Source organism: Chelonus insularis, unplaced genomic scaffold (assembly GCF_013357705.1).
Source record: "Chelonus insularis isolate UGA/USDA-ARS -01 unplaced genomic scaffold, ASM1335770v1 contig_88_pilon, whole genome shotgun sequence".
In the NCBI taxonomy this organism is placed as follows: Eukaryota; Metazoa; Arthropoda; class Insecta; order Hymenoptera; family Braconidae; genus Chelonus; species Chelonus insularis.
The window spans coordinates 1,769,914-1,783,191 of record NW_023276776.1 but is presented as its reverse complement, the minus strand read 5'-3'; the positions used below and the strand labels follow the sequence as shown (position 1 = coordinate 1,783,191).

Below are 13,278 nucleotides of genomic sequence, written 5' to 3'. Positions count from 1 at the left end.
TCCTTTTCTTAAGATTTAACTTAAGATGAATAAATTCTAATTAAAATCGAAACATACTTTTCCTAGTTTCAACCAAACTTTATTTTAATAAAAAAATTATTTTTTATAATTATTAATTGTATTCTAATTAGGCTATTCATCATCATTATTATTACAAGTATTAACATCATATGTAAAAATTTCTAGAAAAAAATTTATAATTTGAGAAATTTACTTTCTATTCAATATCTAATGTCAGTATAAGTATTTTTAATGGATATAGAAGTACTACTAGACCAAAGCAAATAAATTTATGCGATTGAAATTAGGCTATTCTTTCTATATCCTAATTTTTATCCACTTCAGGAGGATAAAAATAGTATCAGGATTATAAGGTTTAAATTAAGCTTTATCATCCTAATCTTTATCTACTCAATAAATAAAACAAAATAATATTAGGATTAAAAGATTGAATTTAGATGTTATATTTTGATTCAGACATTAATTGTTTTATCAATCACTTATTGCTGACAGTTAACATTTTTTCCTTCTAATTATTTCTCAACTTAATAGCTGGATAGATCTTGTAGCTAGATGTGTGTCAAACAAATGTGTTAAAATTGGATGAAAAACCACTGAAAAATGTCGATGCTGTTCATTGAAATGTAATAATTGAATCACATCAATTTCTTCAAGTGTTAGATAAAAATCAATGAATGTCTTAAAGTGCAAAGTCTGCAAGCATCGTACATTTTTTACTAACATTTTCACGCCATTACCACGAAAAGACACGAATCGATAGATAAATTAAATTGATTCTAAAATAAACTGATGATTGATAAAAAGATAAATAAAATAGTAATAAATAATATGAAATAAATGTTTGATTATTTATTCAAAGCTTGAGATGCTTATATTAGATTTCATAGCTTTCAGATGAATGCTTCGTCTCATTGTAGCATATTGCCAATGCAGAATATGCGAAATGAAATGTCGGCAATTTTGCAACAACGAAACGATGCATCCATCTGGAAGCCATAAAATCTAATAATGTTTCATTGTTAGTGTACGAATCTCTTGAAGAAGTTTAATGCTTCATGTTTTATGTAATTTTTATGACTCCTGTTATGTGCCCACGGTTACAGGTATCATAAAATTTTAGCTACTGACTTTATCAAACCACCATTTTATTGGATACTTTAATTTATTTGTTAATAAATAAAGTGTGTAATGCACATGTATGCTAATAGGTGTTGATAAAAGTAATTTTATGTGAAGATAATTGATCAAGTTAAGTTGTAAAAAAAAAAAAAAAGTGCCAAACGGTTTTCAATTGAAAATAAGTCACACGTGATTTATGTGTTCATCTTAGTTCTTCTAATAGAAGAAGTTTTCGGAATGAGCTCTTTAGAAAAATCTCTTTCAAGATCAGTTTTTAGATTTCGAGGTTCTAAAATGACGTCAAAAAAGAAATATAGAGACACAAACTCAGAGATGAGAAAATGTTTTCGCAAGGCTTATCGAAAGAACTCTTTCAAGGTGTCTATTTTTGTCTTTTTTCATTTATATGCTTCTTGAATGACATCTTTTGTATGAGAAAATCAGTCTTCATTCCCGCGTATTACAGGATGGATTGTTCTACTTTTTTTTTTTTTTTTTTGGGGAGACAAAGGAATAATTTATAGATGGATAGATGTACTTTATAGACAGATAGTGATATTTAAGAATAAAATGTGGAATGAGGTATGTTTTAATCAGATTATAGTTTTATCATGGATAACCCATTTAGGTGGAGGCATTTTACCGGAAGTAAATTCAGGTTATTTGATACAGGATATTATGATTTTTATTATAGAAAATAAAGTTTTAATATTTAATATATTTTTTAAAACTGTAATAGATTTTTTATAACAAATTAAAAAAATTTTTTTTTTCAAAAAAAGTGAGTTTACTTTTATTGAAAATTTTTTATTGAAATAAAATTCACCAGAAATGTAATTTTTTTTTCCATTTAAAACTAAATCTAGAGCTTTTTACTTCAAAAATATGTATTAAATATTGAAATTAGTTTTCAAAAAAATGGTGATGTAATTATTATGAAATTGGAGAGCAAAAAATATTAAAATGATCATAGATGAAATTTTATCTCATTGAAAAAGCTTATTATAAATGAAATAAAACTCATCATCTCCATCATCACTATTTTCAGCCAATTATCTATCTGAAAAACAAAGGTCAATTGCTTATGATTTTTGTCAACGTCAAATGAAGTTTTTCATAAAAAGTTGGAATATGTCATCTGTCAGACTTTTTTCACTAAAGTTGAGTAGCATTATTGAAAATTCTCCCACGTATATTTTTTTTTTTTTTTATCTTTATCACTTTTTTCCTTTTGTGTTTTAATCACATTAAATTTACAACACGACATATTGACTTCACTGAAAAAAAAAATTTTCGATTGATAAAAAAATGATTTTTTTCTAAAATTTAAATAGCGTTTAAAAGATTATCCAAATATTATTATAATTCATTACAATAATTGAATCAATTGGAAATATTATAGTATATTATTAGTATAAACAATATTAAATTGTTCAATTGTATCTAATTTTTTATAATAACATTTTATTTATATTTATCGAATACAATCATATCCATAATAATTCAATAGATTATAACAATTTTAAATTGTTTATAACAAATTGAAATTTTTATAAACAATATACAATTGTTTAGAGTTATTAGAAAACATATTATATTGATGTTGAACTAAGATTTCAACAATATTAATTACTCAATAAGTAGAATATATTTCGAATGTCTTTTTTACTTAACTTATTTTACAGTTTTTTTGTTATAAAACAAATGGCCACGGATCTAAAAAAAAAATGACCAATTTAATAAATAAAAAATGATTATTTTTTTTTTAATTATTTAAAGTAACCATCAAAACTGAATCTCTAATAATATTACCACATCAATTCCAAAAGAATATTTCAGCCCAACTATTTCAAATTTTGATTTTATTTACTCTAAATCCCAGTTTTCCAAAATGCATTATTTCAATGCGGATAAGTGTGTTAAATATGACGTCACTCATTTAATTAACATTGTAGTCACTTTTAACGCATTTCTAAGTGTGTAAAAAGTGACTACAATGTTAATTAAATAGGTGACGTCATATTTAACACACTTATCCGCATTAAAATAATGCATTTTGGAGAACTGAGATTTACAGTGTTAAATTAAAAAAAAATATTACTTGTTTCCAGTAAATTTTTTTTTCACCGTCTGTTTCCAATCAAACAAAGAAAAGAAAAAAAAAAAGAAATCCTTCCTCCTCAATACTTTAGAAACAAAAAACCACACTTTTCTTATCTCAATAAATTCTATCGAAAGAAATCCCTGAAGGAGAATTAATAAAGATAAAAGGCTTCTTGATGGGTGTTAATGGGTTAAGATAAAGACGGCACCAGTCAACCAAAATCAAGAGTCAGCTCTCCACATTAACATCCCACGTTGAAAGGGCTGACATGTCGGTTTGAACTAACTGGTGCTATTGTTCCATATCCATACAATTCCCGACATGTAATGCATCGAAATTTAACCGATTTCCATACTAAGATGACACGTTTGCAAAATTTATCATAGTAATGGCTTATTATATTACCTACCACCACTAGTTTCATTCGCTTCTCAACATGACAGATTTTAATTTTAAATTTTCATTGATTTTAGCTTAATAAGATAAATAAATAAAAATTGTTCAAATTTTCATAGGGCTTAGATGGAATTTATAATGTGATTGAATGGGAGAATGGCCGACATTTGCATCTGCGCGATGAAATGTATTGTAGTTTATCAAAGGATTTTATGTGTGCACGATTATATCATCTACATAAGTGCATGTTATATATATATAGGTGGAAATAGATGAAATTTCAACAATTGCTTATTGGAAATTACAATCATTCGATAGTTATCCGGCACGTTCTATTGACGCTTCATTACCACTATAAGGTATGATAAAAATTATTTCCACTATTTGCACATGCGCAAAGATTAGGAGTACACTTAACGCATTTGCTAATTTAACTCATTTTACGCGTATATGTAATTAATGGACTAATAATAATCGCTTCTGTTCTGCAATAATAATTTAGATTTAATTATATGCGGTCGTGAAGCTATTTATATTAGTAAAATCGTTTCAATCAATTCTATTGGAAGCTCTCAATTGTTATTTACAGTAGTTGGTATTTTATTCATGTCTTTGTATTTCTATTTATCAAAGAGATATTCGTTTAAAGTAATTAAAATTCTGTTGAAAGAATTCAATCCATTTGTTATGAAGTTTATTCATTTGTTTTTTATTTATGATAATTTACATAAATCTTTGATGAAATAATTTTTGTTTTGCAGTTTAATTACGATGCGTGACAAATAAAATATGCTTTCCGTCACATTCATTAAAGTACGGTTGTTTCGATTAATTTACATCTCTTACGAGCAAAATGGTTGGAAAAAAATTGCTATATATACGTTGGGGTATTGTGATGGAAATTCATTATTTACGAAAGTAGGATTAAAGAATTGATTTAAATTAGAGGAAAATTACTAGAAATGATTATTCATTTGTTTTACACTTCATTCTGTGGTCTATATTACAGTTACGATTGCCTATTTTATTGTAAAAATAAAAAAATAATAAAATAATATAACAAATAGAGATATTTTTAAATGAGAAGTTTATTAAAAATGACAGGATAAATTTAAATAGGAAAGAATAATGTCTGATGTGCACATGAATATTGGTAATTAGAGTATGTAACCACATAATTCGTTAAATTATTTCTTTTTATATATTTATTAATATAAAATAATTTAAGCAAGAAGCTTCAAGGTTCAATTATTATTTAATTTATGTAACAGAGTTTTATCATAATATGAAGTAAATTATTCTAAAAATAAAAGTCTTCATAAAAATTTTCATTACATCATAGTTTCTTTCTATTCAAGATACAATGTTTTAACTAAATTCTTTCTCTTTATTTCTATATTTTATTCTTTCTCTTTCAGGTTATTTAGAACAAAAAAAATTTGCAATATCTAAATATGCTAAAAGATCATTATTGATTAGCTACGAGAGATACAGATTTAAATTTGTTTTAGAAAAAAAAGAATATGGTATTTTGTTTAATATTCTCGTATATTAAAACTCTGATGTGTATGTTTTTTAAAATACATAAAATATTCCTAAAAAACGACGTGATGAATTTTTAAAAAGGTCATTTTTGAATTCAACACTTCAGAATACTTACAAAACAATGGTTCTCAGCTGTGGGTAAAAACTATGTGAATTACTGCTATTAAAATTTTAATTACACGTGTCAGACCATTTATAATGGATTTTTGAAATGAAAATTTTTCGAAAAATATTGATTGACAATCATTTAAATAACAATTATTTATTGTTATTTAGTGGTTACATATTTCAACCATCAATAAACTTTTATTAAAAAATGTTTACCAATAAAAAAAAACAAAATAAGAATGGATGGTGTGTTTGAAGGTACTATTGTTCAAGTTGATCAATATTTTAAACAAAATTTTACATGACAGTGGCTAAATAATTTACAACCACCCAAATGAAATTTCCCTGTTTCACGAGTCGAGTTTTCCTGGGTTTAGTGTATCTCTGATGAGAGGCCATTGTACCCATTAACCCCTTGACTATGTATAGAGAAAGTATACAGGGTTTTTTTTTATCTCTGTAGTAGCAAAAGAGATAATCGATTATTAATGACTGTACCTATTTGATTTACCTTTTCAAGATGCTCATATTAGTTTCTATACACGCGAATCGGAAATTTTTTAAACAAATAGTTAAAAAACAACTTTACCTATCTTATACTGAGAAATAAATATTTATTTAATCGATTAAAACAATATTTGAAACAAAATATTTCATTGAATTTCACAAAATGTTGCTTGAAAAAGGTATTTTGATATTTTATAGACGATTTTCATAATTTTAACTTCAAATTAAGTATTTAAAAAGTGTTTAAACAAAACTAAACATTTAAAATGTTTTTAATCTTAGACACCATAAAGAAATTATAGATTTTAACACACTTTAAAATGTGTTAAAAATAACTCCAAGGTTCTATATAGTTTGTGTATAGCAATTAAATTAAATTAAATTATTATTTATAAATTATTTTTGACTATCTATAATTAATTGATTATTTGAATTATTCGATGAAACCACAGATTCGATATCTACTGTGGCAATTAGTGAGAATTAATCAACCGAATGCACATTAAATATCGAATACACCTGTGCGTATGATTCCGAGAGGTCATGTTATGCAAATGCATTTGGGCGTATGAGAGAGCATGTGACTTTCAGAAGTCATATCGAAGAAAATCTAAAAATGATATTTTTCAAAAATCCTAGAACATATTGTACATTACCTGAGGGCATATATCAATATGCCATGCAACCAATCGACAAATATCTATATAAAATATTCGTCACAATTACATAAGAAGTTTTAACCTACATAAAGTTATTGAAAATAACACGTCATAAGTTTTTAGTAAAGTTTTTGATAAGTACAAGAAGAAAGACATAGTTTTATCTAAATTCAATTGTGTATTAAGAAAAAATTTCTATTTACTCTCTTGATAACTTTGCTCTTATTGTTCGATTATATAGTAGTGTTGGATTAAAACTAGGATAGATTATTAAAAAATTAAATAACACAGTATGAGAATAGTTGATCTTACATTTCTTAAGAAAGTAGATAATGAGAAAAGTCTGATAACTAAAATGAAATTCTGGTTGCTTTCATTCTGATCTTGTAATCGAAACTTAAGTAAATGACATTTAATTCTGTCAGTGTTTATACTATTGTATTGACTGTCGTGATATTTTTTTTTTTATCTTAAAAGACTCGTGATGATTTGGAGAAGAAAAAATCCAGTTTTATTTAAAAAGTAGAATATTTTGTGCATTGATCATTGGATGATAATTTGAATTTTTTAACCAATAATGAAAAAGTCACTCATTTTTTCAATATATTTCGATTTTTTTTTTTTTTAATTATTATTAAGCCTTCAATTTTTTGCGAAAAAAAGTTATCTAGCCATACACCAGAGTATACATTACATAAAATTACAAAAGAATTTACAGAACTGCATAAATAAGATACATTAATATTGTATTATAGACCTAGTCCTATTAAGTGTTCATGAACTCATCAATGAACTTTAATACATTACATTCTTTTGCCCCCTCTTAATACACCTTAGATTACAACTCCTATTTTGTCGAAGAATTTACAAATTAGAAGACATCCTGGGCTGTGCGGTTCTTTTAGAAAGGTTGAAATGTCTTCGTAGGGATTCAACCCTAGTTTTTTTAGTTTTAATATATTTCGATTATTAGATAACTTCATAGATAGGAAGGATATTTATGAGTGAAAATTTATTTAATAATTTAATATATAAATTTATTTATTGAAATAAAATATTTGATAGTCTTAGTTATCACTCGAATAAGCTGGTTTCAACGATGCTGAATTGGAGTAACGAAAGACAGAGAGTTGAAAAGAAATTCAAGCCACTAGATCTATCATTGAGATTTATAGAGTGAAAACCTAAAAGGTTTTTAGTAAATTGAGAAGATTTTATAGTCATTTTTACTAGTCAATTTACTGTAAAATTTACTAGGAAAAAAAATTATTAAAAATTACTAGAATTTCTGGTTATTTTTACTTTTAAAAAATCTAGTAATTTTTTTATTGTTCTTGCTAGTAAATTTTACTGTAAATTAATTAATAAAAATTACTAGAAAATTTTCTCCATGTATCTCGAAATACTGTAGCAGGACTTCCTAATGTATACAAATAAACCATCACAATTACTTATTATTTAATGAAAATCGATTGTAATTACGCTTGTATTATAACAAAAGAATTAATTATATACATTCATAGAATATTTCAAATGCAAATAAAATTTTAGAAAGCTGATAAAATTAATTCCAACTGATTTTTATGCAAAGAAAAAAAATCGATTTTTAATATAAATATTCTTTATTACCTAATTAATTTAGTGATAAATTTAATTATATTTTAAGAGCCTTGATCTAAATATTCAAACTTTATTATTAAAAATTAATTTATAATGAATTCTATCCTTTATTAATAATTATTACTCGCAATAAAAAAAAAAAACGAGGCATTCATCCCTCATGAGATTATCCTTTTTCTAAAGCATTCTTTATCATAATTACTTTAATGAAATTTTTTCTTTCCAAAAGCAATATTCATTCTCTCCCAAAAAAATAAAAAAAATAAAAAAGACACAACATTTTGCCAATTTTCACGCCTGCTTCTACTGACCATTTAAATTTCTCAGATAATTTTTTTTTTAAATAAACTTTTTCCGCTCAGACTGTTCATATTTATAGAATTAAATGGAAAAAGATTGGGGTCATCTTCCTATTACTCAGGAGAAATATGCCTGATAGTAAATGTCATGAAATCATTAAAAAGAAAAGTATGATAACATAAATTATATATAATTTATATCCAACATATATCTTTTTTTTTTTTTTTTTCACCCCCAATAACATGCAATTTATAATTTGTATAAATTTCTGCACATAATTTATTTTATTCATGACATATATATTTATCCATACACCCCATAATTGTGAAAAATTTATCAGCAAGATGGCGGTAAAGTTTACAGACACTGTCTACTACGCGGTAGATAAAATAGTGCGCGAAAGAGAATGTCGGGGATTTCTCAGTTAGTAGAGTGACTTCGTTTTAGTCAGACCGACGCGCGCAGTACTACTTGATGCGCGTAACAAAACGACAGCAACTAGTGTTATAACATAAAGTGATATTTTTTTCTGTGATATAAAACTCTTCAATTTCCAAGTTATTTATGATTTATAAATCACCAAACCTATTTCTGTTATTTCTTTATTTATTAACAATAATATTTATATAAAAAAAATCGATACCACCATACCGCATATATCATTTTTGATATCACTTAATTAGTGATTTATTACGGCAATGTAGAGGTGAAAATTACAAATTAATCTTTAATCATTAACAACAATTCATCTTAATTATTGACATCAATTTATTTACTAAAATCCAAAATAGTTATTAATTATTTATTATAATAAATAAATAAAAATATGTCTTACTTTTTTGTATTAATTTCATTTCTTTGTTGACATGATTCAATAGTTAAGGAGTGGATTGTAATTTTTTCAAGCCACGTATTTATCTTAATTGAAATCATGTTTATATAAAATATCCTGAATTAATGATTAAAGGTTATTTTGTAGGAAATTAAAATCTAGTATTTTTAATACACTTGTTCTTTTCGTTTTCCTACGTCTATATAAAATTCATTTTCAAGCTTGAAAGGGTAATGATAATTAATAAATTTCCACAACATTGAATATTAAATTTTTTATTGGTAAAAGTATTTGTTTAATAACTCGGTAGTGTTTTGTGGTTTATTTCTGATATATATGAAGAATTTAATTGAATTTTATTTATTGGCTGATGTTTCTTTTATTACAGATAGTGTAGTGTTAAAGTTTACCATACGTAATTCATTATTGGGAAAATATTTTTAATATCTCATATTGAAAAATTCTCCATACACTAGCCTTCTTTTCTAAATGTCATATCAAGCTATTTTATTTCCAGTTAAACAGTATTTATAGAATCATTGGATAAATTGAATATCTATATTTATGAGCGTGATTTATTTCACTTTGTATAACAATCATGCTTATCAATGAATATTTATTTGAATAATTCAATTTTAAGAGAGATTAATTTGACTGAAAAATATGAACGTTCAATAATAAATAGTAACGATAAAGCTTTTTAACTTCAATGACGAAATATTTCGAAAATTTTTTCTTTACTTTAGCAATTTTTATTTAAAAAAAAAAAAAATGTCAACATTGATGTTTTTGTTTGGTACAACTTTACTCGAATGTATTCGAGGTTGAAATAATTTTACAACTTGTAGGGAAAAATTTAATATTTTTCTCAAAAAGTTAAATTTAATCTACAAATGTTATATAAAATTTTATAATAATTTATTCTAAAGTTATTTATAAATTTAAATAACAATTTAATTGAAAATAAAACATGAGAATACTTTTAACTTTGAAATTTATTTATTTATATAAAAGTATAAAATAGTATTCAATAGGTAAAAAAATATTAAATAATCATTTCAATATTTTTAAAACCAAAGCTTTTACCTTAAGATTTCCCTTATATTTTCTAGTTTTAAAAAATTTCTCCGTAGTTTAGAATAAAATAAATTTACCTCAAGTAGATTTTGAAATGATAGTAAATGGATAAAAGAAATAAAGTATATCAAGAATATTTTCCACAGCATAAATAGCTTCATTTCATATTAAATAATGATAAGAAGGGAATTTTTTATATTATATACACAAAGTAATATCTATCATAATAATAATTATTCACTACTTGTTAGCGAACTCGATGAGGGAGGATATGTCGTTTGGTGTAAGAGGGATTGCCACTATGTCACGTGTTGATTTGCTATCGCACGTGACATTTTAGAAATATTATCCAATTTATAATCTATGCAATAATGAGATGTTGTGGAAGTTAAAAAAAAAACATGAATTTGCAGTAAACAACAAATACACTCAAATTATTTTACAGTTTTTTTTGTTATAAAAAAAAATGGCTGAACCAAATTTGTTTAAACTCCTTCAATATCATCCTCACTTGTATTATCTTTAAAATGAAATTAATCTGGAGTTTATATCTTCAGTGGTTCTCGAGAATATTAAAAACGAAAAAAAATCGAACATACGTACGTACAATTGTACGTACGGGCGATACATATATTTTTAAATTCTTAAAAATGCATTTAAATGTCTAAAAACGTATAGCAATGACAGGATTACGAATTTTATCACAAAAACTCCTTAATGGGAAGTTGAAAAAAAATAGTTTGATGAAAAGCTAGTGGATACTATAATTTTCATTTAATCTCAATACCTCTACTTTTTAATCACAGAGTTTTATCCAAACAAAGTCCATTTAAAAGTCACTTCCATTCTTATCAATAGCTTTTTTGTTTATGATTAAAACATTCCACAATTCATCCATTGAGGTATTGTATGTCCACCTATATTTTATTTTTAATAATAGACCTCAATTACGGTCATGCAATGTTTTTCGTATCGATTATAATTAATTGAATTAATTAAACATAGTTATATTTTCTTTTTATATTCAATTTACAACGGTCAATTATTAAGTAATGCATGGTGGTAAAATTCTATCGTTGATTTTAAATAACTGGAGGTGACAATGTAATAGTTTATAAATGTCATAAAATGACAAATTGCATTATCTACAGTGTGTATGTGTGTGTGTGTGTTATTTGTATGTTAAAAAGAACAAAATCGTTTACGGTCGAGATATATAGATATATTGAACGCATCTATACCCTTGCATCCACTTACATACATATTGCTCTGAAAAGCAGCCATAATAAACACTTGTGGATTTGTTCCTACCTTTCAGACAATAGATATATAGAAGGCAAGTCGTTCTATAAACATTTCAAACACATTCCTACTTCTATTCATTTTAATTTGGCAAAAAGCCCGTGAATAGTAACACGTGAAAGAAAAAAAAATTAAATACTTTTTTATTTATTTGCTAAAATGATGATGATGATGATGATGATGATAATGATTATTATTTAAACTTTAAAACAAATACTAAATTTAAATTTTGTGCAATTAAATTTTTTATGTTAAGCTGTAGATGAATTCACGAGTCTAGAAGAAAAGAGGTGCTTTTATAATGAATAACTTTTGCAAATGAGATTATGTATGACAACTTAATGAATATGCTAAAAATGACTTCCTACTTAACACACTCACATACATACAAGTGTATGTGTCGAGAAAAAATAGTTGTATGTATATTCAATTTAGCTTGTTCTCAATCGTTATTTGTTTATTTATATTGACCTGAAATAGAATTAAACAAATTTTTTTTAATTCTCTCTTCTTGAATATTCAAATATGAAACATTTTTAGTAAAGTGGATTCTGAGAGAAAAATTTTCGTGAATTTTCATTAAATTTAAACAACACAGTTTTTAATTTTATTACTTTAAAATACCCCTCATAAGTATAAATGAAAAAAACAATGTTCTGCTGTTCAAAAAAATGTTTAATTCCATATGGAAAAAATATATTTTATTTTAAAAATATATTTAAATATAATTATTCAGCTAAATCTTATATAATGAGATATAAAAATATTATTAATTATATTTTAATATATTTTAAATATGAAATATATTCATTTTCATATTCATTTCTTTTATTATTTTAAATAACCATCAGACTTAAATCTACAAAATTATTATCATGCCAGTTCCAAAAAAATATTCCATTATCACTATTCAAAGTTTTGATTCTATTATCTAAAAAAAAAAATATATCACATGTTCACAGTAAATTTTTTGTCTCATTGCATATTTGCACTATTAAAAAGTGTAAAATAAAGTGGAAAAACGTGACATGTTAAAATATTCTGATAAAGAGAGTATAAAAATGATTACATAATCAGCAACTTCAGCTAAAATTCATCAATAATGAGATCAGATCTCATTATTGGTGTAGTTGATAAAAAAAATATCAAGTGAATAAATTCACTCCTTGACAATTTGCTGACAACATTATTTGATAAATCTAACATAACATGTATATTTTTATCAAAACTTTTTTATTATTAACAACTAATAAAATTATCAACATGTCACGTTCATAAAGAGTATTCACCTGTAGCTAGCCTGGATAGAGCTAGTTGCAGTAGCATCGATCCAACTCCCAATATACCAAGGAAACTATCCCCTCTACTGTTACTTTAGAACAATGATGTATTGAACGAATCATTTTTTCTATTTCTTTGTTGCTTTGTTTACTATCTTAACTATTGTTATAAATGAATTCATAGTTATTTATAGTATCAGTGATAATTATTTTATACTCTGATAGACAATGAAATTAAAATGTATTTCATTTTCTCACCAACACCCTACCTACAATAAGATGATATTCATAAGAATATCCAATATTACTTAGGTAAACTTGATTAAAAAATATCAATCCAATAGTAGAGACTCTCCTTGAGGGTCAACTTGATCTCTGGGCTGACCAGATGAAGGACAGGTGCGTTTG

The 13,278-nt window shown here is 25.0% G+C and overlaps 1 protein-coding gene across 14 annotated transcripts in view; it reads left to right on the top strand.

Annotated features, from left to right (window-relative positions):
• Syt7 (Synaptotagmin 7) overlaps nucleotides 1–13,278 on the top strand; it is a 49,697-nt gene that overhangs the window by 24,107 nt on the left and 12,312 nt on the right. For 4 of the 14 annotated variants that reach the window (XM_035090949.1, XM_035090946.1, XM_035090948.1 and 1 more), the window contains exon 1: nucleotides 8,831–9,085. The exons of 9 other annotated variants lie outside the window; for them this stretch is intronic. The gene's annotated coding sequence lies outside the window, so the exon portion shown is untranslated. Of the gene's footprint in view, nucleotides 1–8,830; nucleotides 9,086–11,143; nucleotides 11,191–13,278 lie in introns of those variants that run through there. One more of the 14 variants, XM_035090947.1, reaches the window with a different exon arrangement.